The sequence below is a fragment of the Ricinus communis genome, chromosome 7 (genome assembly GCF_019578655.1).
Source record: "Ricinus communis isolate WT05 ecotype wild-type chromosome 7, ASM1957865v1, whole genome shotgun sequence".
Classification (NCBI taxonomy): domain Eukaryota; kingdom Viridiplantae; phylum Streptophyta; class Magnoliopsida; order Malpighiales; family Euphorbiaceae; genus Ricinus; species Ricinus communis.
In genome coordinates, this window is record NC_063262.1 from 18,385,757 (window position 1) to 18,401,720 (window position 15,964).

General features: G+C 28.4%; 1 pseudogene; it reads right to left on the bottom strand.

Annotated features, from left to right (window-relative positions):
• Nucleotides 1–13,408: 13,408 nt before the first annotated feature.
• Nucleotides 13,409–14,711, bottom strand: LOC125370639 (annotated as a pseudogene).
• Nucleotides 14,712–15,964: the final 1,253 nt, after the last annotated feature.

Here is a 15,964-nt window from a genome sequence, read left to right on the forward strand (position 1 = left end):
TTTAAAAGGCTTGTTCTTCATCGACCCAACGTTATTTCTCCGCCTAGTTAAGAAGTTAGAGAAGGACTCATTTGGCTCTTTCTTAGTAGACTCAAGATCTCTAATTAAAACTTTGAGATGTGTATTATAGTCATATTGCTTTATAAAAGAGTAACACAAATCTCGACATTCAACTTTGGCAGATCTTTCTAATTCATGGTACCAGTTTACAATAGCTCCTTCTAAGGACAATATAAATAGCTTAGTAATTTTGGACTTGCTTAGTTGAGTAGTTCCTATGATGGCAACAACTATTTCAAATGAACCTTCGGATCACCAGTTCCATTGAACTTTTATATCTCTGGCATTTTGAACTTGGATGGCAGCTTCCTCCCCAGTTAGAACTAACTCATTGCAATCATAAGTCGGGTACAAACCTTCGACTTCTAAGATCCCTTGCATCTTATCCAGCCTCACACTCAAGCCACTTACAACTTATTAGTAGCAAGAGCAGTCTTTTTCCTAACTTGATCCACTACGTACTCATTAAAATCTAAGAAGTTCTGGGGAACCCCTCTTCTATTAGGGTTATCTGCATTAGCATTAATGGTGGCAGCAGTACTAGTGGAAACAGTGGTAGTTTCGGCAGCAACAACAACTGGATCAACAATAGCATGGGGATTAGCCATCGGAGGGGCAATTGGAGTAGCCTATGGAGCTTGGTTCACAGCCATTCCAGGCAAGAGTTATTAGAGCTCTTCCCGAATCACTCCTCTTAGGTCATCGATAACAGCATTCTTGAGGATCTTAACATCTTGCTCATTAGCCCTCTCGTTAGCCATCTCAGTCTTAGTTGTAGCTTCAGTCTCAATCATAGAAGGTTGACCCCTTGGTCTTTTGAGATACTCTAACATTGGCCGATCTTTTAAGGTATATTATCTCTTCCAACCCAAATAAGAATCTATATGGATTCAAAAAAATGAGATAGAATGACGCATGAGATGCATGGTATACATGATACATGTGTAATGCATAGTAATAAAGATTATTAAACATATCAAAGTCTAAGAATATATAAAGTATAGTACAATCATCCTTCCAATCTTATCGCTTCTGCACACGGTTCGAGGTGAGTCTTTCTTTCCAAGAAATTTTGGTACGAGCTTATTATCAACAGGGAATAATAAGTACTGACGTGCATGCCAATTACTGTCAAAATATTTTAAACAGACAATATGATTTTTTCTAAGATAAGGGTAAAACTTACATATTTTAGGCCAAGGCCTTCCAAGATGTGGGCTTTTAACTCTTATGAAGAAAAATATCTTAAACATCAAGCATTTGGGTAGCTAAGGGAAATTTATACTATTATTACCATAAGTAGAGTCTCTAGTAAGTCAAAAGGTTCCCACATGTCAAATATCTTTTACTTATCTCCCCATTTAAGGGTCCATGAGATGAAAGAAATTTACTTGCACTTGTGAGTGATGGTTAGCTAGTATAGTAATTCTAAGGTCTTAGTAGAGCTAAAGAACTACTAATCAACGCCATCGAGGTTATAGGGACCATTGTGCGCAATGTATGAAAATGATCTAGTGATGTAAGAATAATTTTTTAAGTGATAAAATCGAAGGTAAGGATATACTAGAACCAACTTCTCTTATCTTCAGTGGAGTCACTACTGTGAGCGGTAGTTTCAAGTGCGCACCTAAGTTTCTTTAGGGACTATGGCACTACAAGGCTTTTCAACCTAATTGGGAATATGCTAACTAGTCATATAGACTAGCATAGAGAAAGGGAGTCGCCACCCGGGTAAATTACTAGGACATTTTTTCTAATTGAGTGGCATAACTAGATTCCAAAAGGAAGCATCGCCACATCCAGAGATGGATCCAAAAGCTAACATCTTTATTTGTGTATCCCTAATTTCAATTTTATTAATTAATAACCTATTTTCTTCAAGTAGGTATCTAGAGTGTTTAAGGTTTTTGTATTTAAATTTTAGAAATCTTAGCATGTTTGTCCAAAAAGCTTACTGGTCATTCTCTACCAAGAATTGTTAACCCTTTGGGCTAGGATTTTCTTTTCTATTTATAGAGAAGGAATGAGGAAATTCTAGAATTCAAGATATACATTACCTTAATTATTGACAATCATCAATAATTTTTAAATAATTAAAGAATCTATCAAAAACTGTTTTGAATGATGATTGTTAATAAATATTGGATTAACCATAAATAATATTAAAAATTCGACTAGTTATCAATATTTCAATAATTTTATTTAAATTCAAAAAATACTTAAAATGACAAAATAATCCATGTTACGAGCCAATAAAGATGTGGCTCTACACAGTGCCGCTCAACTTAGCTGACCAACTATATGCAAAGCTGATTGGCTCTAGGTTGGCTACTTTTGAGAATTTTTACAATTTAGTCCTTAAACTTTCTAATTATTTCAATTTCACTCTAAAAACTTAATTTTTCTATAACTTTAGTCCAAATTGATTTCAGAAAATATTATTTGGCTTAATCATTCGTATCCCTAGCTGGCGTTTCACCGTCCTCAACTTCTTGAGATCCGGAAGAAGTAATAACTTTCTTCATCAGATTTTTCATAAGGGATAATTGTATTTTTAGTGTTTGAATTTGTTAAGAAATGACAATCGAGTGGTTGAATTTTTAAAACTAACAATTGAATATGGTAACCTGTAAAAAAATAATAAAGTGATATTTTTAGCATATGACTTTCAGGTTTCCCTTACATTTTTATAGGTATAGATGAGAGAACAAAAATTATTGAATACGTTAGAAACTAAAATGGATTCATTAGTGATATAGCCTTAAGATAAATTTTATCTCATACAACTATTTTTTTTCTAATTTCTAAATTATCAATTTAGTAGTCTTAATCTTTAATCTCCAATTCATGAATCCTAATATTTATTGCGTTATAAAACTCTAATGACTTGGTAAAAATACATTTATATATGATAGACAAATTTATTATATAATTATTTTTACAATACATCTTTACCATATGTCTCTTATTTTCATCTCATTTAATATAAAAAAATCCATATTAGTGTATATAATGCGTGACCTGCTAAAGATACTATTTTGTTATTTTTTTATAGGTTGTCACACTTAATTGTTAATCTTAAAAGTTCAACCACTCAATTAATCATCAATTTTTTATAAGTTTAGACACCAAAATAGAATTATTTTTTTTATAATTCTCTCCGTATCTAAATTTAAAAGACGGGTGATCACGTTTGACTTATAAAACATGAAGAAAAAGAAAACGAGGATGACTTGATGGTTGAGTAAAATTCAGAGAAAGAGACTTGATAGGTCTTGGGAAGATAGAGAAATTTGACGCAAATATGGGAGAGTGGGTGTACGAAAAAAGAGGAACGGTTATCAAGAATCAAATTTGAAATAGGAGTAACCGTAGAGTATTTGAGACTCATATCCCCATCTCCATTTCAAAAAAGAAAATATAATCTTCATCTTCTCATTATATAATTATCTCTCTCTCTCTCTCTCTCTCAAGCCTTGTATTTCAAATTCCCTACTTCTCTCTCACATATCTCTAAATCCTTCAATCCTTCTTTATGCTAAACAAGAAAAACCTTTCTTCTTCACTCATTTCACACACATGGCCAGAAAAGCAAAAGACTCCAGCACCTCCACTACCTTAACTAAACAATCGAAAATAGAAAAGAAATTCCAAGCTCTTAAGATCTCCATCTGTGCATACAAGTATAAGATGGTGAAACCTAGAGTTTTTAATTAGAAGATATTCGGTGATAAGGCTATGAAACTTAAGAGTGGGTTGAGTTTCAAGGTTGGGTTCTATTTATTCAGACTAAAGAAAAATTTTATGAGGAGCTTACACTCGAGTTCTACAGATCAATCACGAAAGTGACAGATGAGTTAGTTTGGGTGAGTATTAATGACGAGCTAAAGGAAATCACACCAACTCTGATAGAAAATTTTCAGGTTTACTAGTAGAAAGAGAAATAACCATTGAACATGCCAATAATAAAGATATAACAAGATATAACAAGAGATTCATCCAAGAGCTGAGGGCCAATCAACCAACCCCTAGTAAATAATTCTATACTGACAATGGTCTTCATGGTCGAATATTGCATTAGTTCATACTCCATGTTTTATTCCAAGGATGGGTAGCTTAGACTATGTTATTGAACTAGATTTAAAAATTAAGTGCCAATAGTTAAGAAATAAAAATTAACCTCCTTATCTGCTACTGAATGTAATGATAAATTTGAATCTTACTAGTGGAATGCCTTACAGCATGTACCTTACTATGTTATTTAAGCACTTTAGTGTTCCTCTTAAAGATAGAAAAAAGTTGAAATCAAGTGATATATTTGGAAAATTCACTATTAATAACAGTAACTATAGAGAAAATGATGAGGTTGATTTGATTGAAACACAGTGAGAAACTCTGAAAGGAGCATGAGAAAGAGGAAAGCTAGAGCGAAGAGACATTTAAATTTAGCAGATGGGGGGGCTAATAACAATAGCAAAGATAATAGGAACATGAGAAAGAGAAATCTGTAGATGAGAAGGAAAAATCTGACAAAAAGGTTTAGGCATCTGAAGAAGAGAGAAACAAAGAATTGATTGACTTGAATGAGGGCTTTTTGGCCAGACTAGAATAATAAGACTTAGCATGAAAATAAATGCTCAAAAAGGTTAAAGAGGAGACTATTAAGCAATCGTCAGATGCCCAAGAAGAATCAGTTGAAGGAACAAAAAGTCAAACATCTAACATCGATAAGAAATCTGATTATGAGGAAGAAAAATCATATGATTCAGAAAAGAGCTCTGATTTGACTGAAAAAGAACGAGAAGAAACAAAAAGAAAAAGTAAAGCAGAGGCAAATGTTCGTATTGTTGTTTCGAGTGACCAGAATTCAATCGGCAATCTATTCAGCGAGATCGTTGCTGCTCTTAATAGTCATTTGATTACACTGTCAAACCAACAACTATGCATAGATCTTGATCCTAGCTCAGATGTCTATCACTTATTGAAAGAGATCCAACAGAAACATAGTGATTTAGAAAAGACTGTTAGTACCTTTGAAAAGAGCTTAAGAGAAGAGTTTCGACAGTATAAGTATGTGGTAGCTAAAGGATTTAAAATGAGCATGAAAGCCAGACATCTATATGGAAGAAGATGTTTGACATAAATGAAGGAGTTAAGCGCCTCTCATCTCGAACAGAGAAGACATCTATTAAGGAAGCTACCGATGTTGTAAAGAAAAAGACAAGAAAAGCACATGAAAGCGAGAATCTGGTTAGCTCCACCGATGAAGAGAGGTAGGAAAAGAAGATTAAGCTTGAGATGGTCAAGCTTGTAGAGGAACGGACAAAAGAGAAGGGTGTCGGGAGCGACAAGGTCTCCAAGACCACCAAGAAGGGAAAGAAAGCATAAATCTGCCTAAGCCCATCTTCCAAGTCTACTACTTCATCTCTTCTTCCTTTGTCTCAAAGCCTTTTTAAAAATCTTTTAACAATTGAACAATCAAAGCCTTTTTAAAAATCCTTTAACAATTTAAATAGTCTTTATTTGTGAATGCTAAGTATCCTTCTTTTTGTTGGATATGCTCAAGGGGAGCTATCCTGAATTTTTATTGTAGGAACACAAATAGGCATCGACTCGGGGGATGCATGCCTTAGAACAATTTGAACAAGTTTGTGTTTAATCCATTGCCAGTGTGCTATGACTGTTTTATCTTTCATGAATCTTATAAATGTGTTGGAATGTTGATATACACTTGCCTTCAGCTACCTCACTTGTAGGTACAGATATCTAACTATATAGTTAGACCTCTACAATATGTAAATTACGAATAATTGGAAGAATGTTTTGCTTTCCAAATAGTGTATTTTTTTTTTTGTCATCATAAAAAAAGGGGAGAATGTTAGCTTAAAAAGCTAATAATCTAGATTTTGATGATAACAAATATTGCATGTTTTTATGCTATATATATGAACATCTAACAGTGCAGGTACATAGTAGATTTAATCAGAATTGATTAGTAAAGTAGAAAGTTTCATCAGACATTTATCTTAATCAAAGGCAACAAAAGATGTCTGAACAAAAGTCTATGTGTCAACAATCTCCATTTAGAAATATGTACGTCTTAGATATCTTGTTAAATGCATCAAAGTGCTTTTGCAAATTGAATTTCTTGCGTACCTAAAATTTCAAATCTTCTTTTGATTTTAAGTCATGAAAAGATATATTTAATTTTCTCAAAATGATTTAGAAAGTAAAAAATTCATCTATATGTTATCTACTCTAACACATTATTTTCCACGCACTTGCATATTCCTCACATGTGTCTAAATGGATAGTTTTTAATGGGTGAAGTAGAAGCAACCTCACACTGTCAACTTTAGTTGTCTGCCACAGTGACAGACTTTTTTTGACAACTTTCTATCAACTGTCGATAAAAAGTTATAAAGTATGTCAGATGTCTAAATCAAAAGCTGTAAAATTATTTAAAGCAAATTTTGAAAATATTTCTTTATGCATATATCTAAACTCTTTAAGAAATGTATCTAACAACTAGTTTTTTTTCATACTTTACCTATCAAATCAATAAAGAGGAATAGCATTTGTACTCTAAAATTCTCAAGAACTGAATTTATCACTCTTCATCTTCATCTTCTATTTTTGGCTGTTTGCATTTATGATCTTCCAAAGCCAGTTTTTCTGCATTAAAATTGCATATGATCCATATAGGAATTTTGTTCATTTATAATTATTGCTTTCAAAAGAGAAAATCTCTTGTAAGGTTTCTAAGCACCTTATGTTAAAGCTTGTGGTTTGTAAAGTGATATAACCTCCCTTCTAAAAGTCTATGAGAGGTCCATTTGTATCTAAGAAAGCAAGTGAGAGGTTGACAGAAATCTAATAACTTCTGTGGGTTAGTCAGAGAGGAGATATCTAAGATTGTATAAGATGTCTTAGTATCAAAACTTTGTAAGACTTGATCTTTAGCCGTTAATAGAGTGAAATAATGGAGACAATTTTAAGGTGCAATCCTTAAGGACTGGATGTAAGTTTTAGTACCAAACCATGATAAATCTTGGTGTTAATTTCTATTAACTTGCAATTATCAGATATTTAATATTGCTATATACTTTTTTTAATTCTCTATTACATCTTAAAAAAATGAGAATCTACTATTTAAATATCTAACTGTTTTCAAAAAAAATATCAGATAGTTTTCTCATTGCATCCTCTTACTCATATAATTTATAAGTACTTAGTTGAAATAGCTGATTTACTTTTGTAGGTACCTAACAGAAGGCTTTCTGAGCTTAGTTAGATATTAGTTAGCTTCAAACTCATAATATAACTCATGCTGAACATTTGATAAACTAGTCAAGTATCTAAACTAAAAAACTTTAAAAATTTTAATTCTGTTTTTAAATGTCTATTATGTACTTTTAGATATATATATATATAATAATTACATATCATGTCAACAGTCCTTTCGTTTTCAGAAATAAAGAAAAGAATAAAGAAAAAGAAAGGAAACAAGCAAAGACTACAAAAAGGTAAAGGGAAAGGTGTATCACGTGCGTTGGGATTAATGGTGGATAGCACCGTTTAGCGGGTTTGGCACTGAGGCTTGGAAAACTTCAGCTTCTTTCGTAAATGTTCTTTTTAAGTTTTTAAAATAAGAGGGGATAAATTAATACTTTTTTCAATATCAAATTTTAAAAAGTATTTTATAAAAGATTAAATTGAATATTATTAAATTAAAAAATTTTAAATTATATCATTTTAACATTGAATGATAATTTTAAATACACTCTTAATATGGACCGACGGAGAAGTAGATAATTGCAACAATCTAATTTTTTAACTCTTTACTTATATACGTGGATGCTATAATTGAATTCGCTATAATTGAATTCACTAGAATTAAGTTTTGATTAGTTTACATTTAATTTGTCTATCATCAAATTAAATTTGAACTAAATGTATTTTTTATTTATAACTTATAAGCGTAAATAAATTTAATGATTAAAATATAAAAATGATTTATTAGTTTATCAAAATTGTAACATATATATTTAAACTTTATAATTTTATTTGTGATTTTATTGTAGCAAAAAATTTGTGTAATATTCTTTATATCTACGATTAAAAGAAATATAAGATTTATAAATTAAACATTAAATTATTAATAATATAGTTTACACATTGTAACCTTAAACAACTGAATTTTGTTTAGTTTGAATTCTAACTCATTTATAACTCTTGTTGGACATAAGAATTAGCTCTCCCCAGTTCGTATCAAGAACTCGAAGAGTTTAGGCTTTTACCCTTCACTAAATAATTATTTCCGAAAATATGATTCGAGGAACATAATAATATATATATTCTTTCCATCATCTTTTATATATATAGTAGGCCAAATTTTATTATAAGACTATACTTAGCAACATTCTATAAGATCACATCATATACAATCTTAATAAAAATATATATGTATATTTAATATGGTTATATAATAATTTATTATGATATAAAATATTAGTCAAATAAAATAATATTAATTAATTATTAAAATAAAATGATAGTTAAATATAATAAGAGATTAGTGATCATGTAATACTATTAACTTATTATATATCAATTATTTTTGTATTATTTTTATAATCATTAAATCTTAAGGTTATTAAAGTAAACTAATAGTTAAAATATAATTATTTTCATATAATTTAATATATTTATAATCAAAAAATATATTTTAATTTAAAATTTAGATTAAAAGATTATCAATAATTACACATTATCATAAATAAATTGCTAGTTTTAGTATAAAATTGAAAATACTAATTTCAGTGATACTATTATATTTTCAAAATAATCTATTTCTCTCCTTCTTATACTAATCTATTATAGTTATGGGAGATAGATGAAAGTCTAGCAATTAATACATATATTACATAAATTTATAATTATAAAAATATTTTATATGGGAGATGAAGAGAACAAAAAAGAATTAAGATTTTCTTAAAGAGTGTCCGATTTAGAGGTTTGATATAGCTCATAGTTATTTCTTATTAAACAATTAAATTAAAGCGTTTGGTAAAGACTTAAGAAATATAAGTTATTTTTATTAATTTGTATCATTGAATATAATATAAAAATAAAATATATTTAACAATAAAGCATATCATCAATGGTTATTTAATATTTTAACAATTACTGCTACTAAATTTTTATCAAATGGTTTAATTTATCAATCATCAACTATCAGCTATCAAGTATCAACTACCAGTAATTAGCCACCAGCTATTAGCTGCATTGATCAGCTGAACCAAACAGATTTTTAATAAAAAATTTAGGACATGTTTGCTTCAACTGATCAATGCAGCTGGTAGCTGGTGGCTGATAGTTGGTATCTATGACTGATAAATTAAACCGTTTAGTAGAATTTTATTAGCGGTTGTTGTTAATATTATTAAATGACCATTGAATGTATAATTTTTTGTCAAACATATTTTATGTTATTATATTATATTTAATGATACAAATTAATAAAAGTAACTTATAAATAATTAAAAAAATTTATAGTCAATTTTTTTGTTCAATTATATTTATTATTAAAAATATTTATAAAAATTATTTTAAAAGTAGAAATTTAAATTTAAATACTAATAAAAATTTCTAATTTCAAATACCATAATTTTAAATATTATAATTATTTAATTATTAAGAATAATGAATAATTTTAAAATAATAATTATTTATTTTAAAATATAAAAATTTAATTATATGATATCAATTTAAAGTAAGTGATTATTAATAAATTTTAATAAACATAATACCATCCAAATAAGTAAAAAATCAAATCAACTATCAACTCATAAGAAAAAGCTCTAAAATAGAACTGATACAATCAGCAGTTGATTGGATTAAATCAACTATCAGATACTGTTTCTTAAGTTTTTACCAAATGCATTAATATAGCTGTTTAGTAAAAAACAACTATCAGCTGCATCAAACCTCTAAATTAGACATTCTCTTAATATAAACATCAAAATGTTTACAAGTTGGTGGAGTGAAAATTATGATAAGATTTCGAGAAAATACTATAAATCTTACAAAATGATCTTAAAAGAATATTGATGAACCATATTAAAAGAAAAACCTGCTAACAAGAGGGCTATAAAATCTTTTATAAAATCTAAAATAAAGAATACAAAACTGCAAGAGAATAATTAACCTTTTCTAAAAATAATTAGACTCTTAACAAAGCTATATAAAATTTTATGAATGTATATTTACATCGAATTTTATTTCCATTGGCTTTTTAACGTCCCAATAATGGTGTCACATGGCTTGGCCTTGGAAAATGGGATGAAGCGTACAAATTCAGGAGATATGTCAGTTATCATCGTACAATTATGGGAGGTTCACCAGCCAGCGGGCACTTTGCATGTCTGCCATGTACATGATAAACATGCTAATTTTTGAAGCTTTGATACATTTGAAGAGACCTTTAATTTGGTCACTTCACTTTCACCATCACTCAACAAATTCTCTCGTCTGATTTATTTTTTAGTTCTCTATTACATCTTTAAAAAATAAAAATCTACTATTTAACTATCTAACTGTTTTAAAAAGAAACATAAGATAACTTTCGCGTTACGTTCTATTACTCGTATAATTTATAAGAACTTACAAGTTACAATAGTTAAAATATCAATTGAAATAACTAACTTACAATGAAGCTTTTTGAACTTAGTTAGATATCAGTTAGCTTCAGACACATAATAGAAATCACGTAGAACTATCTTATAAGCATTTAATAAATTAGTAAAGTATCTAAACTAAAAAAAATTAAAAATTTTAATTCTTTTTTTGAATGTCTATTCCGCACTTATATATATATATATATATATATTAATTTCAATTAAAATAATAAATAATAATAATAATTATATATCATGCCAATCAGTCCTTTCGTTTTCAGAAATAAAGAAAAGAATAAAGAAAAAGGAAGGAAACAAGCAAAGACTACAAAAAGGTGAAGGGAAAGGTGTATCACGTGGATAGCACCATTTAGCGGGTTTGGTACCGGGGTTTGGAAAACTTCAGCTTCTTTCTTAAATGTGCTTTTAATTCTTTTTTCAATATCAAATTTTAAAAAGTATTTTATAAAAGATTAAATTGAATATAATTGAATTAATTTTTTAAAAAATTATATCATTTTAACATTGAAAGATAATTTTGATTACATTCTTAATATCCATAGGTAGCAAACAACAATCTAATCTCTTAACTCTTTACTTCTGTACGTGGATGCTATAATCGAATTTAATAGAACTAAGTTTTAGTTAGTCTAAATTTAATTCGTTTATCATCAAATTAAATTTAAACTAAATGTATTTTTATTTACAGTTTATAAACGGAAATAAATTTAATGATTAAAAATTATAAATAAAAATAATTTGTTAATTTATCAAAATTGTAACATATATATTTGAACTTTATAATTTTATTTATGATTTTATTGTAGCAAAAAAAATTTGTGTAGTATTTTTATATCTATGATTAATAGAAATATAAGATCATAAATTTCATTAAATTATTAATAATATAGTTTACAGATTGTAACCTTAAACAACTGAATTTTATTTAGTTTCAGTTCTAACTCATTTATAACTCTTATTGGACATGAGGATTGGCTCTCCCTAGTTCATATCAAGAACTCGAAGAAGAGTTTAGGCTTTCACTCTTCCTTCAATAATTATATCCGAAAATTTGATTGAAAGAACATAAGGACATATCTATAAATTATTTATATCATCTTTTATATATATATATATATATATATATAGTAGGCCAAATATTTTTATGAGATTACACTTGGCGATATTTTATAAAACCACATCATGTAGAGTTTCTATAGAAAAATATATGTAACTTTAATGTGATTATATAATGGTTATTATGATATTAAATACCAATCAAACAAAAAATATTTTTAATTAATTATCAAAATAAAATGATAGTTAAATATAATAAAAAATTAGTGATTATATAATGCTATTAACTTACATGTATCAATTATTTTTGTATTATTTCTTATAATCATTAAATTTTAAAGATATTAAAGTAAAATAATAGTTAACCACAATTATTTTCTTATAATTTACTATATTTATAATCAAAATAAGATATTTTAATTCAAAATTTAGATAAAAAAATATCAATAATTACGCATTAGCATAAACAAATTGCTAATTTTAGTATAAAATTAAAAATACTAATTTCAGCGATACTATTATATTTTAAAATAATCTATTTTTTCCTTCTTATACTAATCTATTATAGTTATGGAGAGATTATCGATAGATGAAAGTCTAGCAATTAATATATATATCACATAAATTTATAATTATAAAAATACCTTATATAGGAGATGAAGAGAACAAAAGAGAATTAAGATTTTTTTAAAGGGTGTTTGATTCAGAGATTTAATGTAACTCATAATTATTTCTCATTAAACAACTATATTAAAGCATTTAATGAACATTTAAGAAATAACATCTAATACTTGATTTAGTTTCAATCAGTTGATGATTGTATCATATCTATTTTAGAGCTTTTTCTTATCAGCTAATAGTTGATTTAATTTTTTTATTTATTTAGACATTGTTATTTTTATTAAAAATTATTAATAATAACTTATCTTAAGTTGATCTCATATAGTTAACTTTTTATATTTTATAATGAATAATTATTATTTTGAAATTATTCTTAATAGTTAAAGAATTATAATATCTACAATTATAGTATTTGAAATTAGAAATTTTTATTAGTGGAATTTAAATTTAAATTTCCACTTTCAAAATAATTTTAATAATAAATACAATTGAACTAAGAAAAATTAACTATAATATTTTTAATTATTATAAGTTATTTTTATTAATTTGTATGATTGAATATAATATAATAAAATAAAATATATTTTCGATAAATCAATACCATCAACGGTTATTTAATATTTTACTAGCAATCACTAATTAATTTTTACCAAATGATTTAATTTATCAATCATCAGCTCCAAGCTATCAAGCATCAGCTACTAGCTATTAGCCATCAGGTACTAGCTGCATTGATCAGCCGAACCAAAAAGATTTTTAATCAGAAAATTAGGACATGTTTGGTTCAACTGATCAATGCGTGCGATAAAAATTAACCGTTTGGTAGAATTTTATTAACGATTGCTGTTAGTATGTTAAATGACCATTGAATATGTAATTCATTGCTAAATATATTTTACCTTATTATATTATATTTAAGGGAAAAGGCTCAAATTTGCCCCTAAAGTATAACCTCAGGTACAGATTGGTCCTCTATATTTTTTTTAGCCAGTTGCACAAAATATTTTGCCAAATGAAATTCTTAAGCCCCTCTTTTGACTTGTTAATGATGGAGCTGAAGAAAGGAAGAAACTTCCGTTAAATGCAACTGAGTGTTCGATTGTATCTGAAATGGGCAAACTTTGTATCAAATCCATCAGTCTCTATAGTCCTCTTTCTTTAATTATCAATGCTCGAAAATACTCGCTTAAAGAAGCCAGTATTGACACACAATGCGCTGCCTTTTCTCTCACTGCAATCGTAGCACTAGTTGAAACAAGTAAATGAACAAGAAGTGGTACAACACCTTCTTCTGCTATAGCCATCTTGATGTTCTCAATGCAAGCAACATTTGTAATGGCACCAACTGCATGCGTTCGAATAGCCTCCGATCCATATCGACACACCTCAATCAACACTGAAACACCTTCGTATACGGAAACCGCCTACCCACTATCTGGATCGAAAGTAATTGCCTCGACAGTAACTGCAGCCTTTTCTTTTAACGACATAGAACTTGTATCCAGGACTCGCAACAATGGTCCCAATCCTCCTTATTCAAACACAATCTTTCTCGCTTCATCACTCGTTGAAGCTAATAAAGAAACAGCCAAAACCGCTTGTTCTTGAATCACGTTATCGAAGTCCAGAACTAAACTAACTAAATACCTAATATTTTCCTCTTTCGCAATTAAACTGGTGGATTTTTCTTCTTTCAGGATTCTAACAAATGAATCTAATGCTTTCTTTCTAAACTTAACCCCACCGATTTGCAATCTAGTAAAAATATCTCTAACAAAAAAGGCCAGTTTCACTCTACTTGAACCTAGACCCAGATGCAAGAGAATGATGGCATTGGACTGATTGAGGACACCAAATTTTAGCAACAAATCAAGATTGTGAAGGTAGTTTGAGAGCCAAGAGGAAGCGATGTCAAGATCACTTTGGAAATGGAGTTTGCTGGCACTCACGGAGGAGAGAGAGTGGAGGCGTTAGAGAGTCGAAAGAGTTGAAAGGAGGAGAGCATGGAGGAGAGGGTTTTCAGACCAATGACTAGACAGTAACTCCCACCATTTTCAATAAATATTTTTTTTATCAGAAGATGTGGCTAGTAGACAGGTCCCATTTCTTTATTAAGTTATTTCCACATGTGAGTCCTACTAACCGGTATATATACCAGTTCTTCAGCTCCGTCGTTAACAGGTCAAAAGAGGGGCTTAAGAACTTTGTTTGGCGAGATATTATGTGCAATTGGCTAAAAGAAAACATAGAGGGCCAATCTGTACCTGATGTCATACTTTAGGGGCAAATTTGAGCATTTTTCCTATATTTAATGATACAAATTAATAAAAATAATTTATAATAATTAAAATTTTATAGTTAATTTTATTTAGCTCAATTGTATTTATTATTAAAAATATTTATAAATTTTTTTAAAAGTAGAAATTTAAATTTAAATACTAATAAAAAATTTTAATTTTAAATACCATAATTTTAAATATTATAATTATTTAATTTAAAATATAAAAATTCAATTGTATGAGATCAATTTAAAGTAAGTTATTGTTAATAAGTTTTAATAAGGACAATAATTTCTAAATAAATAAAAAATCAAATAAACTATTAGCTTGTAAGAAAAAATTCTAAAATAGTGATCGCTTTCTTTAAATCTTTATCAAACGATTTAATATAGATGTTTAGTGAAAAACAACTATCAGTTGTATCAAACCTCTGAATCAAATACCTTTTAATATAAACACCAAAACATTTACAAGTTGATGTAGTAAAAATTGGGGTAAATTGCCCAGCTGGTACAAACCTTGGAACTGTATATCAGTTTGATACCAAGACTTTAATTTGAATTAAAATGGTACCAAAAGTACAAAAAATATATCAATTTAGTTCAAACGTCTAATTTCCGACAACGGATGATGATGTGGCAAGCTGAGGAGGTATATTCTGGTTGTTTTGCCCTCTCAGCATGTGCCACGTCAATTAACTTTTCTTCTCAGCTTGCCATGTTACCATTTTCTCGGAAATTTGACATTTGGACTAAATTGATATACATTTATGTATTCTTGGTACCATTTTGATTCAAATTAAAGTCTTGGTATCAAATTGATATACAATCCTAAAGTTTGGTACCAGCTGGACAATTTACCCTAAAAATTATGATAAAATTTTCAGAAAATGCTATAAATCTAAAAAAAATATTGATGAACCATATTAAAAAAAAAACCTGCTAACAAGAGGGCTATAAAATCTTTTATAAAATCTAAAATAAAAAATACAAAACTGCAAGAGAATAATTAACCTTTTCTAAAAATAATTAGACTTTTAAGAAAGCTATATAAAATTTTATGAATGTATATTTACATCCTGTTTTATTTCCGTTGGCTTTTTAACGTCCCAATAATGGTGTCACATGGCTTGGCCTTGGAAAATGGGATGAAGCCTCTACATCAGGAGATATGTCAGTTATCATCATACAATTATGGGAGGTTCACCAGCCAGCGGGCACTTTGCATGTCTGCCATGAACATGATAAA